Source organism: Polypterus senegalus, unplaced genomic scaffold, assembly GCF_016835505.1.
Source record: "Polypterus senegalus isolate Bchr_013 unplaced genomic scaffold, ASM1683550v1 scaffold_1512, whole genome shotgun sequence".
NCBI lineage: Eukaryota > Metazoa > Chordata > Cladistia > Polypteriformes > Polypteridae > Polypterus > Polypterus senegalus.
In genome coordinates this window covers 1-18,329 of record NW_024376896.1, presented here as the reverse complement: position 1 = coordinate 18,329, position 18,329 = coordinate 1, and the positions used below count along the sequence as shown (strand labels likewise).

Below are 18,329 nucleotides of genomic sequence, written 5' to 3'. Positions count from 1 at the left end.
CCGGTGGTTCCCCCTTTCCTGATCCCCGGCCCCTTTTCCTCGTTCCGGGTTCCCCCCCCAGGACCTATACAACAGACAAAGAGAAGGGGAGAGGGGCATTTTCTGCCCCCGGGACGGGACCGGAAGGGTTTTCCCCCCCACCATCCGGGAAATTTCGACATCAGGCTGATGACCAAACGGTCGCCCATTCCGGGACCTGCAGAGCCTTGACATAAACTCGTGGGACACCCCGGGTTTTCTTGATCTAGGTTGCCCAAACCCCCGGGTGATGGGGCGTCTTCCGGGAAGTCCTGATCTGGCGTTGCGGGATCCTCGTCCGGGGATCCCCAGGTCTGGTCTGGGTGACACCGTCCGACCCCTTTTTCCCGGTTTGGCTATCACTTGGCCAGGATCTTGTAGTCCCGTCAGGAGGGTGATCCCAAATCAGCCCCCACTCTCCCTTTCTTTTGTACAAGTCGGATCATTCCTTCTTCAAGACGGGGCATTCTGCCCCCCCGCCACCATCCCGGTAGGTCCGGGGCCGATGGGGTCCACAGCGTACCTTGGTGGTTCCCACTCCCCGGGTCCTCCCCGGCCCTGAAGGATCTGGCCGGTGCAGCCCCCCACGAAAGGGTGCGCCCAGACAGACTCACCTGTGGGACCCAAGGGTTTATTACCTTTTGGAACCGGTGGGGCCTGCTTGGTTTTTGGGGAGTAGAGGCTGTGGTCCCCGACCCCCCCCATACCCCCCCCTTTCCCCGTTTGGGAAACCCTCCATCGCCCGGTTCCTGGGTGGGGCCCGGGGGGAGTTTCCAAAAAAAAAGGAGTTACACTTCTCCCCTTTTCCCAGGTTCTCCATTTTGGGACAAAACATACTACATTTGATTTTGCCAAAGGCCGGGTGCCAAAACCCCCCAGGCCAGCCAGCCCCCCCGCCTTCCCCATCCGCGCAGGTAAGATAACTTGGCAGGGGGGAGCTTTAAGAAAGCGCCGGGGCGGAACCCTAACCCACCTCCGGAAAAAAGCGGCCCCCCGGGCCAAGGCCTGAAAAAGCCCAAGGGGGTTAAAACGGAAAAAACCCTGGAGTTGTGGAACAGGTACCCTACAGCTGGGGTGGGGGGGGGGGGGGGGACAGCAGTTGGTCCTTTGGGTTTTGGCTGTGGTGGGTTTTGGGGGAGCGGGTGCCCAAAAGGAAGGGAGGGTTTTTAAACCACCATCTCCCACCCCCATCCCCCCCTAGATGCCCAAAAACAGAAAGGCGCAGGGAAAAGGGGGGGTGAACCCCCAGACACCAGCCCCAACCCCTTTAGACACCCGTCACATGTTGGGGTTAAAATGAAAAAGGGGAAAGGAAACCCGGCCGCCTGGTGAAAAAGGCCTGAACACAGGGGGCGCAGCCAAAATCAGACAGCCTGGGGCTGCCGGGTTTTGGGGGTTAATAAGGCTTCCTGCAGGGGACAGGCTTGGTGTCCGACACTACTTACTCACCCCAAACAGCGGGTTCAATTCCGGCCTCGCCTGACATCTTTTGGAATGCAATATAACAAACGCCCCACAGGCACATGAAATTTTTTTAATTGTCAAATTTAAAAAAAATAATTAATTAATTAATTTTCGTTAAAAATTAAAAAAACCCGCTCGGGGGTTTTTCCCCTTTCCCCCCATGTAGGCAATCCCCCGCCAAGGCTGCTTTGTCTTTTTTTTACCAGTAAAGGGAAAAAGTGCACCCCTCCTGGGGGTTGCAATACCAGGTCGAAACCGGGGTGGAGCAAGCCCTATTCCATCTCCCGTTCCAAAAATCAATTTAATATATGGGCCCAGATGGGGGGATGTATTAAACTGTAAGAACAGATACTACATTTTATCTTAGCCAAAAGGCCCGGAAAATGCAAAACTCCCCCGGCCAGCCAGCCCCCCCGCCCTTGCCCAGGCCAGCTGGGGAAGCATAAACGGCGGAGGAAGGGCCCCCCAAAAAAGGCCGGGCGTAACCCATGTGACTTTCCCCCGGCCCGGAAAAAAGCGCCCCCCTTTGGAAGGCCTGATACAAAGCCGGGGTTCCCAAAACGGGGAAAACCCCTCGGGGCGGAAACAGGTAGCCTACAGCTGGGGGGGGGGGGGGGAGGGGGGACAGCGTTGGCCCCTTTGGGTGTTTCCCTGGTGGGTTTTGGGGAGGCGGGGGTAGACCAGGGCAAGGAAGGGCGGTTTTAAACCACCATCTCCACCCCATCCCCCCCCAGATCCCCAAAAAACAAAGAAGGGCGCAGTAAAAGGGGTGACGAGCTAGATACCCCCGGCACCCCACAACTCTTCAGACCCCCGTCACCTGTTGGATTGAAGATAAAAAGGAGAGGACATCCCTCCCGGGTGTGAACAAGGCCTCAAAAAGGGGCGAGCACATCCAGACAGCCTGGGACTGCTTCGTGGTTTCGGGGAGCAATGGCTTCCGAGTTAAAGGCTTGGTCGCCCGACACTACTTCCCCCACCCCACAACAGGGGCCTTCTAATTCCCCCCCGACATCTGTTGGAATGGGGAAGTACTAAACAAAAGCGCCCTACGGCCGCATGAACTTTTTCTTAATTGTCAAATTAAACTAAATTAATTAATTAATTAATTAATTAAAAAATTTAAAATCAATCCTGCTCGGGCAGAGCTTTTTTCCCCCTCATAGTGGGCAACCCCAGCCAAGGCTGCTTGTCTTTTTTATACCAGAAAAGGGGAAAAAGTGCAACCGGAAGTACTGCAATACCGGTCAAAAGGGGATGGAGAGAACCCCCCTATTCCATCCCCCTGTTCCAAAATAAATTTTAAATTTTGGCCCCCAGATGGGGGACACGATATTAAACTGAAAGAACAGATACACATGATTTTACCCAAAAGGCCCCGGGGCCCAAACTCCCGGGCCCAGCCACCCCCCGGCCTTCCCCATCGCCGCTGCAGGTAAGCATCAACTTGGGGAGGAAGCAGCCCCCAAGACAAGCCAGGCGTGAACCCATGTGACATTCCGGCCTGGGGGGCCCACCTTGGACCCAAAGGCCGATACAAACCCCAAAGGGTTCCCAAGGGCGGAAAAACCGGGGAGTTGTGGAAACGAGGTGCCGAACAGCTGGGGGGGGATGGGGGGGGGGAGGAAGCAGTTGGCCCCTTTGGGTGTTTCGGGGTGGTTTTGGGGGGAGGGGGGGGTGACGGGCAGGAAAGAGGACGGCTTTAAACCACCATCCCACCTCCATCCCCGCCCCTAGATGCCCACAAAACAAAGAAGGAGCGTCAGTGAAGAGCGTGATTTAGCTAGATACCCCCTCGAGACACCACGTCACAACTCTTCAGACACCACGCTTCACACCTGTTGGAGATTGAAGATGAAAAGGAGAAGGCACACCCCTGGCCCGCCTTGTGAAAAAGGGCCCCTCAACACGGGGCCTTGCAGTGACATCAGACAGCCTGCAGGACTGCTTCTGGTTTCTGGGAGCTTAATAAGGTTTCCTCGCGGTCAGGTTTTCGTCCGACACACTTCACTCACCCCACAACAGCGGCCTTCTAATTCCGAGCCTCGCCTGACATCTGTTGAATGCTGGAAGTACATAAACAAAGCGCCCTACAGGACGCATGAACTTTTCTTAATTAAGTCAAATTAAACTAAATTATTAATTAATTAATAATTATTCTTAAATAATTAAATCAATCCTGCTCTGGCTAGAGCCTTTCCCTTCCCTCATGTAGGAAAACCCCGCCAAGGCTGCTTGTCTTGTTTTATACCAGTAAGGAGAAAGGCACGCCTCCCAAGTACTGCTACCAGGTCGATCGTGGAGTGGACGGAGAAAACCTTATTCCATCTCCCCTGTCCAAAAAACAATTTAATATATGGTCCCCAGATAGGGGGCGACAGATATTAAACTGATAAGAACAGATTTTTTTTTTTTTAAAATATACTTTATTTACATATATGTTTGGGTAAAATATATAAAACACAGTCTAATAGTCTTACAATCTATACCAATCTACAATTCCAAAAAGAGATGACTGTATTCAGCTATAGACTGATACAGTCTTTCACTATACATTACCTAACACCCTTTTTTACATATACAAGGGGAATTTTTTATATAAAAAACACAATCTTTAAATCTTACATGCATAATTGTTTTGTCAATAAGATTTTGGGTTTTTTTCCATTACATTCAATACAGTGTTCCACATTCTGTTACTATTTACAAGTTATTGCAGTCTCAACTTGGGCCCCGCCCTGAAAGCTTGTCCTCAAAGGGGCTTTGCCAAGGCTGCAGTAAACAAAAGGGTTTCATTAATAAACCTCTTGGGGGGCGAGGTGGTCTTGCATATCCTCGTTTTTCAAGGAGTCCAGGATAGAATAAGTCTTGAGGAGGCTCAATTCAGGTCCGGGATTGTCACCCTTTTCCCTCCAGGGAACGGTTCCTGGGCCCCCATAGAGGTCCCCGCAGCACGGGGCGCCTGGGTGGTTCCGTGAGGGCCCCAAAAAGCCCAGAGCACCCAATGGTGCGAAGTTTGTCTCTGGACCACTTTTTAACCTTTTCCCAGGGCCAAAGAGTGACGTGCCACTGGGCATTCCCAGAAGAGGTGCAGGGCCCTTCTTCCCGCTGGATGCACCAGGGAGTGGACGACAGATTTCGGATGATGAACCCCGGGAGAGGCAGTCCCCCTGCCCACCCACGCCAGTCCCTGTGCCTGTTTGTCAGTTTTTTGGGGGTAGCCCCCCAGACCCCCGGGGCTGTGCTGATGGTGGGTTCCCAAGGTCGCTGCTTTGGCTCTGATGAGCTTGTAGTGGGTTTTGTTCCCCAGGTCCCCTTGCTTGAAATCCGGGTTTTCCGTTTCGGCGGGCAAATCCGGGAGAACCAGGAGGTCCCAGTTGTGGGGTGGAGCTGTCCCACTTGTCCCCCCGAGCCTTCCCGACTGGCAAAGGGAAAAAGGGGCATGGCGCCCGGGATCCCTGTTACTGCAAACCCCGGATGAGTTTCAGGCAAAAAAGGCCCTGAGCAGGTGGGGATGTCGGGGTGCCTTTCCCACCCTTTGGGCTTTTTCATGACTGCCCGCTATCTGTCCATCTTGGGGCCCCAGATGAAGTGAAAGACGCCCGGGATGGCCCCTGCAGCGGGGGGGGGCCAGCCTGGGCCGGGGATAGGGCCGGGGGGATCTCTTCCAGCACCAGCTTTTCCTTCCCGGTGGGGGTCCCTGGGCCCAGAGCCCGATCTTCTGTCTGACTTTGGGCCTCCCCCCCGCCCTTCAGGGCCGCCCCCCTTCCCCCAACCAGCTGCCCAGGGCTTTATGGGCCCTCCGATGGTGAAAGGGGAGGGTGGCGGAGGGTGTCAGGTGCCATTCCCGGGAGCACGCCTGATTTATTGACCTTGCTCCCCAAGCCCCAAGTCTTCAGATCCCCAGCGCCGCCCATTTTGGTCGCGGGATCACGGGGGCCCCGGCCCATGTAGGGGGAGATCATTCTTCTTCCGGTCCGGCGGGATCCTCTGATCTGGGGTCCCCCTCTGATCCGTCCAGGGGCTCATACAAAACAAAAAAGAGGGAGGGGCGTTTGCGCCCCCCGGACAGGACGGAAGGGGGCGTTTTCCAGCCGTCACCAGCCCCGCTGGAGATGTTCGAAATCAATTTGTTTAAAAAGAACGGGCCCTTTCCCAGACCCGGAGCCTTGATCATGAACTCGGGACACCCGGTGGGTTTTTTTGATCTAGGTGCCCAAAGGGCCCCGGGGTGATGCGCTCCTTCACGAGGCACCGAGTCCCTGATCATGGCGCGGGCGATCCCGGCCCGGGGAGCCGGGTCTGGTCTGGGTAACCGCCCATCACCTTTTTAGGGGGGTTGGCTATCACCCCGGGATTTTGTGTCCCGTTCGGGGGGTGATGGGGCCAAATCCAGCTCGATCTCTCCCTTCGTTTTTACAAGATCGGATCATTCTTTTTTCAACGCGGAGGACCCCCCCTCCCCCACCATCTCCCCAGAGCTCCGAGGTCCGGCCGGAGGGCCCACAGCACGCATACCCCTGGCCGGCACGCCCCGGGGCCGCCGCCCGAAGGATCCGGGAGGTGCAGCCCCCAGCCGGGGTGGGTCAGAGCAGACTCACCTGTGGGACGGTTTTGTTAATACCTGTTAGGAACCGGGGCCTGTTTGGTCGCTTTGGGGGGGGCCAGCCCGGGGACCACCCCATCACGCCCCCCTTTTCCCCGTTTGGAACCCCTCCACCCCCTGAGTTCTCTTCGGGGGTTTGGGCCCGGGGAGCCAAAAAAAAAGGAGTTACACTTCCCCCTTTCCCGGTTCCCATTTTGGGATAAGACATACTACCGTCTTAAAAAGGCCCGGGCAAACCAAAACCCCAGGCCAGCCAGCCCCCCCCGCCTTGCCCATGGGCAGCTGCAGGGAAGCATCAACTTGGCAGGAGGAAGCAGCTCCCCCAAGACAAGCCGGAACCCTTTGGACTTTCCCCCGGCCCTCGGAAAAAAAGCGCCCACCTTGGGGCCAAGGCCAAACAAAGCCCAAGGGTTGCCAAAACGGGAAAACCTCGGAGTTGGGGCGGAAAACAGGTACCCCATAGCTGGGGGGGGGGGGCGGGGGGGGAGGGACAAGTTGGCCCCTTTTGGGGTTTTTCCTTTGGTGGTTTTGGGGAGGGGGGTCCAGGCAAGGAAGGGGATGTTTTAAACCCCCTCTCCCCCCATCCCCCCCTAGATGCCCACAAAACAAAAAAGGGAGCGCAGTGAAGGGGGTGATTGGGATACCCCTCGGACACCCGTCACAACTCTTCAGACCCGCTACACCTGTTGGAGATTGAAAATGGGGAAAGGGACATCCCGGCCCTCATGAACAAGGCCCCCGAAACGGGGCTGCACACTCAGCAGCCCCCAGGACTGTTCGTGGTTTCTGGGGGCTTTAAAAGGCTTCCTGCTAGCACAGGCTTTTGCCACACTACTTCCCACCCCCCAACAGCGGCCTTCTAATCCGGGCCCCCACATCTTTTTGGGAAATTGGACTAAAGCAAGCCCTACAGGCCGCATGAACTTTTTTTAATTAAGTCAAATTAAACAAATTAATTTTTTAATTAATTTTTGTTAAAAATTAAATAATCCTGCTCTGGCTGAGCTTTTCCCCTTTCCCCATGTAGGAACCCAGCCAAGGCTGCTTGTCTTTTTTATAAGTGGGGGAAAGTGCACCCCTGGAAGTACTGCAATACCAGGTCGAGGGGGGGACAAGCCCCCATTCCATCTCCCTGTTAAAATAATTTTATATGGTCCCAGATGGGCAAAAGATTAAACTGATAAAAACAGCTAAATTGATCTTAGCCAAAGGCCCTTTTCCCCCCCCAGAAGCGATGCCACCCAAAATCCCCAGGCCCAAAACAAAACCCCCAACCTTTTCTTCCCCCCCCGGGGGCCCTGGGCCGGCCCAAAACGCTGGGTTTGGGGGGGGAGGGGGGAAGGGGCCTTTTGGGTTTACTCAGGGGGGGGTTTTGGGGGGGGGGGGAGCCAAAAAAAAGGGGGGGACTTTTAAAACATTTAATTTTTCCCCCAGATGACAAAAAAAAAGTAAAAAGGGAAAGGGCAGCAAAACCAGAAAGGCACAACTCCAGCACCACCCCACCCGGGGATTAAAGTAAAAGGGAAAGGGCACACCGGGCCCCCGGGGGAAAAATAACACGGGGGCCCTTTAAAACCACAAAAAATCCCCTTGAGTTTTTCGGGGAAAGCCAAGGTTCCCAAAAACGGGGTGCCCGAACTTTCCTACCCCAAAGGGGGGCCCAAAGGGGGGACATTTTTTTGGTCCAAGGGGGGAAAAGGGGGGGTTTCAGGCGAGAACTTTTTTACCAATTAAACTAAATTTTTTTAATTTAAACAAAAAAAAAAACCTGCCGGCAAGCTTTTTCCCCCCCCAAATACTCCCAAAAGCTCCCTTTTTTTACCAGAAAAGGAAAAAGGCCGCCCTGGGATTACCAGGTGAGCGGGATGGAGGGCGCCCATTCCATCTCTTTTCCCAAAAACAAAAAGGTCCCCAGAAGGGGGTACGATTTTAAAACGATAAAGAACAGATACTACACTTGATTTTTACCCAAAAAGGCAGGGATGCCAAAACCCCCCAGGCCAGCCAGCCCCCCGCCCTCCCCTGGGCCCAGCTGCAGGGAAAGCACAACGGGAGGAAGCGCTGCCCTAAGAAAAGCGCCGGGGGCGGAACCCTTTGGGAATTCCCGGCCTCTGAAAAAGCGCCCACCTTTGGGCCAAGGTTTTATACAAAACCGGGGGCCTAAAAAGGGGAAAACCTCGGGTTGTGCGGAAACAGGAGCCGAAAAGCGGGGGGGGGGGGCAGGGGGAAACCCCTTTTTTTGGGGGGGGGGATTTGGGGGGGGGACCCGGCAAGGAAAGGGGCGGTTTAAACCACCATCTCCCCCTCCATCCCCCCCTAGATGCCCACAAAAAAAAAGAAGGGCCCGTGAAGGCTGGCGGGTGATATCCCTGAGAAAACGTCACAACTCTTCAGACAAGTCACACCTGTGGAGATTGAAGGGTGAAAAGGAGAAGGGACATCCGGCCCGCCGGGAACAAGGCCTAACAAGGGGGGGCTGGGAATGACGCCTGCAGGGCTGCTTCGTGGTTTCTGGGGCCAAAGGCTTCCGCTAGCGGTACGGTTAATGTCCGACACCACTACCCCACAACGGCCTTTAATTGGCCTGCCTGACTCTGTTGAAACTAAAAAACTAAAGCAATGCGCCCCCAGGAGGGGAAATTTTTTTTAATTAAGCCAAATTTAAATAAAATTTTTATTATTATTATTAAAAAACAAACCGGGTTCGATTTTTTTTTTGGGCAAAAAAATTTTTTTTTTAAAAACACCCCCCGTTCAATAAAGGTCTTAAAAAAACCCCATTCCATCTCCCTTTCCAAAAATATTATTCCCCGATAGGGGCGATAATTTTAAAATATAAAAAAATTTTTTTTTTTTAAAAAACTTATTTAATATAAAGGGGAATTTTTTATAAAAATCAAATCTTCAATCTATCCAATTAAAATTAAAAGTGTTTTTTCAATAAGATGTAATTTTCATTACATTCCTACAACACCTTTTTACATTACAAGGGGAATTTTTATTAAAAAATTTTTTTCCAATTTCTTAAAAGGTTTTTTCTGAGGTTTTTTCCCAACTCAGTTTCCCAGTTACATTTAAATTTTGAGCTATTTGGCCCGCCTAAAACTAAAGGGGGTTTTCCCAGGATAAAAAAATTTAAAAACCCTTGAGGGGGTGGTTTTTTCTGCCCCGGAGTCCGGGGTGAAAACTTTCTCGGGGACTAGCGTCCTGTGCACCCCCCCCAGGGGCCGGGGTTTTCCCCCCTTTAGGGCCCCCCGGAAAGACCCATGCCTCCTCGGGGTTTGTGGTGGGGACCAAAAAAAACCGAAAGGGGCAAAGATTTTCCTGGACCACTCTTCCAATTCCTCCAGGGCGCCCAAAAAGTGACTGTGCCACTGGGCATTCCCCAAAGGTGAGGGGCCTTCTTCCCCCTGGATACCCGGGCAGGTTGTATTGAAATTTTGGTAAGCCAAAAGGAGTCCCCCACAGCCATCCCGCCCGATCCCTGTGCCGTTTGTCGTTCTTTGGAGGCTATGTTCTCCCAGACCACCGAGGCTGTCGCTGATGGTAGGGTTCCGATAGGTCTGCGTATGCTTTGGCTCTGATGAGCTTGTAGATGGTTTTCGGTTTCCACAGGTCCGTTTGACTCCCTGAAGTCCGTGTTCGTTACAGCGGACAACATCCGTGTAGAACCATGGAGTGTCCCAGTTGTGTGGTAGGAGCTGTCCCACTTGTCCCAGCCGAGCCCCTTCCAGACTGGCAGGAGGAAGAAGCGGACATGGCGCTCGGACGATCCGCTGCTACTCGCCAGTGTCCTGCGGATGCAGTTGCAGGCAAAGAGGCCCTGAGCAGGGTGGGGATGTCGGGATGCCTTTCCCACCCTTTCGGGTTCTTTGTACATGACTGCCCGCTTGACTCTGTCCATCTTGGAGCCCCAGATGAAGTGAAAGACTGCCCCGGGGATGGCTCTGCAGACGGTGGCGGGGGGTGGCCCATGCCGGGGCGGGCCCCGGGCCCGAGGATCTCATTCCGCGCCCCCCTTTGCCTTCCCGGTGAGGTCCCTGGGCCCAGAGCCCGATCTTCTGCTGATTTTGGCCGTCTCTCCCCCCACGCTCGGGGGCCGCTCCTCCCCCAACCCAGCTCCCCAGGATCTTGATGGAGCCCTCATGGTGAAGGGGGGTGGCGAGGGGGCGGGTGCCATTCCCAGGAGCACGCTTCTGTTTTCCCCGCTGCCCTTTTCCCCTGGCAAGTCCGGCTTAATTTTTCCCTCCCCGCCATCCTTTTGGGTCAGCGCGATCCGGCGCGCCTGTAGAGGGCATCATCTTTTTCTGCCCGTCGGGGGGTGACCCCTCTGTTTCCCCGGCTTCCTCTGATCCGTTCCCCGGAGCTCATACAACAGACAAAGAGAAGAGGGGAGAGGGGGGCGTCTTTGTCTGCCCCCCGGGGCCCGGAAGGGGCTTTTCCAGCCGTTCACCAGCACCATGTGGATGTCTCGTACATCAGGCTGATTACAAGAATTGCCCATTCCGAGACCTGAGGTTGATCATGAACCGGGACCCCCGGGCAAGGTTTTGACAGGGCCAAGGCCGGGGGATGGGGGCGTTCCCTTCACAGGCACCGAGTCCCTGTTTGGCCTGCTGTCGGCCCCTGCCCCCGGGGATCCCGGGAGGTCTGGTCTGGGTCACCGCCCCACCCCTTTTTTCCCGGGTTGGTTTACCTTGGCCGGGACCCCGTGTTGGAGGGTGATGGGGCCCATCCTCGCTTCTCTCCCTTTTGTTTGTAAAAGATCGTGATCATTCCTTTTTAACACGGAGGCATTCTGCCTCCCCCCATCTCCCGGGGAGAGCCCAGTAGGTCCGGGCCGGAGGTCCCCAGCGCCACACTTGGCTGGTGTCCCACTGCCCCGGGGCCTGCCCCCTGAAGGATCTGGCGGCAGAGTGCAGCCCCAGGAAGGGGGCTAGAGCAGACCACCCGGGGGTCCAAAGGTTTTTTTTAAAACCTGTTGGAACCGGGGTTGGCCCGCTTGGCCCCCTTTTGGGGGGTAGATGCGTAGTAGTCCCGGGCCACCCCATCACGCCTCCTTTCCCGTTTGGGGCCCCCCCCGCCCCGAGTTCTCTAGGAGTGTGGCCGAGTGGAGTTTTAAAAAAAAAGGCCTTCTCACCTTTCTCCAGGTTCTCCACTTTGGGGCAAAGACATATACACTTGATCAGCCAAAAGGGCGATGCCCCAAAAATCCCCCGGGCCCGCCCCCGGTTTTCCTCCCCGGCTGCATGGTGCATCAATTCAGGAGGAAGCAGCTGCTCCAAGACAAGCCCACGGAACCCATGTGACATTCCCGGCCTCGTGAAAAAAGCGGCCCCCCTTTGGGAGCCAAGGCCTGATACAAACCCCAAAGGGGTTTGCCCGGCGAAAACCCTCGGAGTTTAAAACAGGACCCAAAAGCTGGGAGTGGGAGGGGGGGGGGAGGGGACGTCAGTTGGCCCCTTTGGTGGGCCGGTGGGATTTGGGGAGGGGGGGGAAAAGGAAGGGGGCGCTTTAAACCACCATCTCCCCCTTCCCCCCCGATGCCCACAAAAAAAAAGGAGGCCAGTGGGGGGTGCGACAGATATCCCCGGACACCACGTCACAACTCTTGCACCCGCCACACCGTTGGGTTGAAGATGAAAGGAAAGGCAATCCTGGCACCCTGTGTGAAAAGGCCTCAAACGGGGGCGCGGGACTCAGACAGCCTGCAGGACTGCTTGGGTTTCGGGGATTTAATAAGGCTTCCTGCTACGGTACAGGCTTAGTCCACCCCCTTCACCACCCCAACAGCGCCTTCAATTCACCCCGCCTGACATCTGTTGGAATGCTAAGTAAAAACAAAGGGCCCCCCAAGGAAAGATGAACTTTTCTTAATTAAGTCAAATTAAACAAAATTTAAATTAAAAAAATTTAAATTCAGTTAAATAATTAAATAAATCCTGCTCTGGCTAGAGCTTTTTTCCCCTTCCCCTCATAGTAGGCAATCCCCAGCCAAGGCTGTTGTCTTTTTTTATACCAGAAAAGGGAAAGTGACCCCCAAAAACTAAAACCCGGGGAGGGGAGTGGCGGGGCAAGCCCCTATTCCATCTCCCTGTTCCAAAAAACAATTTAAAATATGGTCCCCCGATGGGGGATGGAATTTAAACGAAAGAAAGATACTACACTTGATCTTAGCCAAAAGGCCGGAAGCCACCCAAAATCCCCCGGGGCCCGCCACCCCCCGCCCTTTCCCATGGCCCCGCTGCATGGTAAGCATCAACGGGAGGAGGAAGCAGCTGCCCTAAGACAAGCGCCGGGCGGGAAACCCCTGTGACATTCCACGGCCCTGACAAAAAACGCCCCCCTGGAGCCCCAAAAAACAAAACCCGGGTTAACCGGGAAAAAACCCCCGGGGGAAACGAGGTAGCGATAAAACTGGGAGGGGGGGGGCGGGGGGGGGGAGGGGACACGTTTGGTCCCTTTGGGTGTTTGGCCGTGGTGGGATTTGGGGGAGGCGGGTAGACCAGGCAAGGAAGAGGACGGCTTTAAACCACCATCTCCACCTCCATCCCCGCCCCTAGATGCCCACAAAACAAAGAAGGAGACGCCAGTGAAGAGCGTGACGAGCTAGATATCCCTCGAGACACCACGCTCACAACTCTTCAGACAACTGCTCAACCTGTTGGAGATTGAAGATGAAAAGGAGAAGGCAATCCTGGCCGCCTGTGTGAACAAGGCCTCGAACACAGGGGCGCTGCAGCACATCAGACAGCCTGCAGGACTGCTTCTGGTTTCTGGGAGCCTTACTAAGCTTCCTGACGGTACAGGCTTGGTCGTCCGACACTACTTCACTCACCCCACAACAGCGCCTTCTAATTCGAGCCTCAGCCTGACATCTGTTGGAATGCTGAAGTACTACAAGCAATAGCGCCCTACAGGCACGCATGAACTTTTCTTAATTAAGTCAAATTAAACTAAATTAATTAATTAATTAATTAATTATTCAGTTAAATAATTAAATCAATCCTGCTCTGGCTAGAGCTTTCCCTTCCCTCATAGTAGGCAATCCCAGCCAAGGCTGCTTGTCTTGTTTTATACCAGTAAGGAGAAAGTGCACCGCCTCCTGGAAGTCCTGCAATACCAGGTCGATGCGTGGAGTGGACGGAGCAAGCCCCTATTCCATCTCCCTGTTCCAAAAATCAATTTAATATATGGTCCCCAGATAGGGACGTACAGATATTAAACTGATAAGAACAGATACTACACTTGATCTTAGCCAAAAAGGGGGAAGCGATGCCACAAACTCCCCAGGCTAGCCACCACCGCCCTTTCCCATGCGCAGCTGCATGGTGGGATCAACTGGCAGGAGGGAAGCAGCTGCCCTAAGACAAGCTGAGCGTGAACCCATGTGACATTCCACGGCCTCGGACAAAGCGCCCACCTTGGGCCAAGGCCGATACAAAGCCCAAGGGTTGCCAACGGCGGAAAACCCCGGAGTTGTGGGAAACGAGAGCCGATACAGCTGGGAGTGGGAGGGGCGTGGGGAGGGGGGGGACAGTCAGTTGGTCCCCTTTTTGGGGTTTGGCCGGGTGGGGTTTGGGGAGGGGGGTAGACCAGGCAAGGAAGAGGACGCTTTAAACCACCATCTCCACCCATCCCCGCCCCCAGATGCCCACAAAACAAAAAAAGGAGACGCAGTGAAGAGCGTGACGAGCTAGATATCCTCGAGACACCACGTCACAACTCTTCAGACACCACGCTCACACCTGTTGGAGATTGAAGATGAAAGGAGAAGGCACATCCTGGCCCGCCTGTGTGAACAAGGCCTCGAACACAGGGGCGCTGCAGCACATCAGACAGCCTGCAGGACTGCTTCGTGGTTTCTGGGAGCTTAATAAGGCTTCCGCTAGCGGGACAGGCTTGATCGTCCGACACTACTTCACTCACCCCACAACAGCGCCTTTTAATTCCAGCCCGCCTGACATCTGTTGGAATGCTGGAAGTACTACAAGCAATAGGCCCTACAGGCACGCATGAATTTTTCTTAATTAAGTCAAAAAACTAAATTAATTAATTAATTTAAATTTAAATTTTTCAGTTAAATAAAAATCAAACCTGCCTGGCTGAGCTTCTTTCCCCTTCCCTCATGTAGGAATCCCAAGGCTGCTTGTCTTGTTTTATACCAGTAAAAGAAAGTGACCCCCCTGGAAGTACTGCAAAACCCGGTGACGGGGGGTGGAGGGGCAAGCCCTATTCCATCTCCCTGTTTCCCAAAAAACAATTTAATATATGGTCCCCAGATGGGGGGTTAAAATTTTAAAAAGTAAGAACAGATAACACTTGATCTTGAAAAGGCCGGCGATGCACAAACTCCCCCGGGGACCCCCCCCGCTTGCCCTGCGCCAGCTGATGGTAAGATCAACTTGGCAGGAGGAAGCGCCCCCTAAGAAAGCCGACGTGAACCCCTGTGACATTCCACGGCCCGTGACAAAAACGGGCCCCCCTTGGAGCCAAGGCCGAAAAAGCCAAGGTTTCCCAACGGGGAAAAACCCCCGGGGGTTGTGGAAACAGGTGCCCCAAAAGCTGGGAGTGGGGGGGGGGAGGGGGACAGCGTTGGTCCTTTTGGGGGTTTTCGTGGTGGGATTTTGGGGGGGGCGGGTAGACCAGGCAAGGAAGAGGGGCCAACCACCATTCCACCTCCCTCCCCCCCTAGATGCCCACAAAAAAAAGAAGGAGCGCAGTGAAGAGGGTGACAAAACAGATATCCCGAACCACGCCCAACCCAAAACCCGTCACCCTGTTGGGGGATTGAAGATAAAAGGAGAAAGGGACATCCCGGCCCGTGGGCAACCCAACACAGGGGCGCCAGGGACATCAGACAGCCTGGGATCCGGGTCGGGGGCTTTAAAAAGGGTTCCTGCAGCGGTACAGGCTTGGTCCGACACTACTTCCCTCCCCCCCGGCCTTTTAATTCACCCCCCTGACATCTTGGAATCCAAGTACTAACAAAGCCCTAAAGGGACAGAACTTTTCAATTGTCAAATTAAAAAAATTAATTAATTTAAATTTTAATTTTTTCAGAAAAATTAAAAAATCCCTTTTGGGAGAGCCTTTCCTTCCCCCATGTGGCAATCCCCCGCCAAGGTGCTTGTCTTGTTTTATACCAGTAAAGGAGAAAGTGCACCCCTGGGAAATCTGCAAACGGTCTGGGTGGGGAGCAAGCCCCTATTCCATCTCCCCGTTCCAAAAAACAATTTAATATATGGTCCCCAGAAGGGGATCAATATTAAACTGATAAGAACAGATACTACACTTTATTTAGCCAAAAGGGGGGTGCCCAAAAATCCCAGGCCAGCCAGCCCCACCCGGCCTTGCCCATGCGCCCGCTGGGCATCAACGGCAGGAGGAAGCAGCTGCCCTAAGACAAGCGCCAACGTGAACCCATGTGAATTCCAGGGCCTGGGGGAAAAAAAGCGCCCACCTTGGACCCAAGGCCTGATACAAAGCCCAAGGGGTTTCCCACCGGAAAACCCCCGGGATTTTGGGGGAACTCCCGAAAGCGGGGAGTGGGGGGGGGGGAGGGGGCCCGGGTTGGCCCCTTTTGGGGTTTTTGGGCCGTGGTGGGATTTGGGGGGGGGGGTGACCAGGCAAGGAAAGGCGCTTTAAACCACCATCCCCCTCCATCCCCCCCTAGATGCCCACAAAACAAAGAAGGAGGCCAGTGAAATGCCCAAACAGATATCCCCCCGGACACCACGTCACAACCTCTTCGACACCCCGTCACACCTGTTGGGGTTAAGATAAAAGGAGAAGGAATCCGGCCCGCCTGTGTGAAAAAGGCCCAACAAGGGCCGGCCCAGAAGTGCAGGACTGCTTGTGGTTTCTGGGGGTTTTAAGGCTTCCTGCTAGCGGGACAGGCTTTCGTCCGCACACCCCCACCCCAAACAGCGGCCTTTTAACCCAGCCCCCCTGACATCTGTTGGAACGGGTACAAAAAAGGCCCCACAGGACGCATGAACTTTTCTTTAAGTCAAATTAAACAAATTAATTAATTTTATTCAAAATAATTTAAAACAATCCTGCTCTGGCAGGCTTTCCCTTCCCCTTTGTAGGCAACCCCCCCCGGGTGCTTTTTGTTTTATACCAGTAAAGGAGAAAATGCACCCCCTCCGGGACGCAATTACCGGGCAAAGGGGGGGAAAGCCCCCATTCCATTCCCCGTTCCAAAAACAAAAATATGGGCCCCAGATAAAGGGGCGTACGATATTAAAAATGATAAAAATTTTTTTTTAAAAAAAAATACTTTATTTACAAAATGTTTGGGTAATATATATAAAAAACACTAATAGTCTTACAATCTATACCAATCTAAAACAAAAAGAGATGACTGTATTCAGCTATAGCGTACAGTCTTTTTACTACATTACCTACAACACCTTTTTTTAATAAAAGGGTAATTTGTATATAAAATCAAACAAATCTTAAAGCCATATTAAGGTTTTTTAATTTAAAATTTGTTATTTTCCAACATTCAACATGTTCCCAACTTTCTATTTCAAGGGCCCGTCTCACTTGTCCCCCCCCAAAAATTGTCCTCAAAGAGGGGCTTTGCGGCTGCAGTAAAAAAAAGGTTACATTAATAAACCCCTTGAGGGAGGTGGTCTTGATATCCCAGTTCTTCAAAGGGTCCAGGATAGAATAGTTTTGAGGAGGCTGGGATGTTCTGCAGCGTCCGGGGTTGTCACCCTTTCCCTCCTGAGGGAGGGGGTTCCCCCTTTGCCCCCAAGGCCCCCCCCTTTCAGCAAATGAGCCCCATGCCCCCTGGGGTGGCTTCCAGGAGGGGGCCCGGGGCCCAAAGAGCACCAAGGTGGGTTTCTGGGCCCGATCTTCCAATTCCCTTTTCCCAGGGCGAAAGGGACGGGCCACTGGGCATTCCCAGGGGGTGCGGCGTCTTCCGCTGGAAAAACCACGGGGGTTTGTATCTGAAAGTTTTCCCTTTATGCGAACGCGGAGAAGCCCCGACAGCCACCCCGCCAGATCCCTGTCCTGTTTGTGCTTGGGCCCCCAGACCCCCGGTGGCTGTGCGATGGTAGGGTTCCCGATAGGCTCCGTTTTCTTTGGCCCCCAGAGCTTGTGGGTTTTGTTTCCCAGGCCCGGTTTCCCCCCCTGAAGTCCGTGTTCCGGCGACAAACCCGTGTAGAACCATGGGTGCCCCTTTTTGGGGTGGGAGCTGTCCCATTGTCCCAGCCGGTCTTTCCAGACTGGCAGGGGAAGAAGGGGGCATGGCGTTTTAATCCGCTGTGACTTCCCCGTCCTGATGAGTTGCAGGCAAAAAAGGGCCCCGAGCAGGGGGGGGGATGTGGGGGTTTTCCCATTTTCCCGGGGGTTTTTGTACAGCTGCCATTGTCCCTCTTGGGGCCCCCATAAGGAAAAATGCCCCGGTGATGGCTTCAGCGGGGGAGGGTGGGCCCTGCCTGGGCCGGTACTGCAGGACCGGGATCTATTCCGCACCAGCCTTTTCCCTTTCCACGGTGGGGTCCCCGGGCTCCAGAGCCCGATCTTCCGTCGACTTGGCCCGCTCGCCCCGCCTTTTAGGGCGCCCTCCCCAACCAGCTGCCCAGGATCTTGATGGAGCCCGCTGATGGTGAAAGGGGGGGTGGGGGGGGGTGCGGTCCATTCCCCAGGAGCACGCCCTGATTTCCCCCAGTTGACCTTTTCTCCCGGAAGTCCAATTTTTCCAGATCCCCGCCCGCCCCATGATCTCTGGTCAGCGAGATCCGTGCGTGGCCCCTGTAGGGACACTTCTTTCTGTCCGTCCCCGGGGGGATCCCCCTGATCTCGGGTTCTCTGATCCGTTTGCCCGGACTCTATACAACAGACAAAAAAAGGGGAGAGGGACCTTTTTTGACCCGGACAGGGCCGGGGAAGGCGTTTTTCCCCCGGTCACCAGCACCATGTGGAGATTCCGAATCAGGCTGATGTAAAAGAACGGGGCGCCCATTCCAGACCTCGCAGACCGTCATGAACTCTAACGCCAATTTCTTTATCTAGGTTTTACCAAGGCCCGGGGATCCGTTTCACGGGTGGTCCCTATCCGGGAACTTTTGGGATCCGCCCGGGAGGGTTGGGGGGTCACCTGCCGATCCCTTTTTTGCGGGCTATCACCCTTTTCCAGGATTTGTGCCACGTTCAGAGGGTGTGGGGCGGAATTCCGCTTTTGCACTCTCCTTCTGGCAAGAGGGGAAATTTTTGGCCCCTT

General features: G+C 54.3%; 1 non-coding gene and 5 pseudogenes across 1 annotated transcript; all 6 read right to left on the bottom strand.

Moving 5' to 3' along the window:
* Window positions 1–1,695: 1,695 nt before the first annotated feature.
* On the bottom strand, window positions 1,696–1,869 carry LOC120519197 (annotated as a pseudogene).
* Window positions 1,870–2,697: 828 nt separating this feature from the next.
* LOC120519200 lies at window positions 2,698–2,867 on the bottom strand (annotated as a pseudogene).
* Window positions 2,868–12,117: 9,250 nt separating this feature from the next.
* Window positions 12,118–12,284, bottom strand: LOC120519196 (annotated as a pseudogene).
* An 892-nt stretch (window positions 12,285–13,176) lies between these two features.
* Window positions 13,177–13,365, bottom strand: LOC120519194. The gene has a single exon (XR_005631409.1). It is a non-coding gene; the product is annotated as a U2 spliceosomal RNA (small nuclear RNA).
* An 895-nt stretch (window positions 13,366–14,260) lies between these two features.
* Window positions 14,261–14,426, bottom strand: LOC120519195 (annotated as a pseudogene).
* A 797-nt stretch (window positions 14,427–15,223) lies between these two features.
* LOC120519199 lies at window positions 15,224–15,403 on the bottom strand (annotated as a pseudogene).
* Between the last annotated feature and the right edge of the window lie 2,926 nt (window positions 15,404–18,329).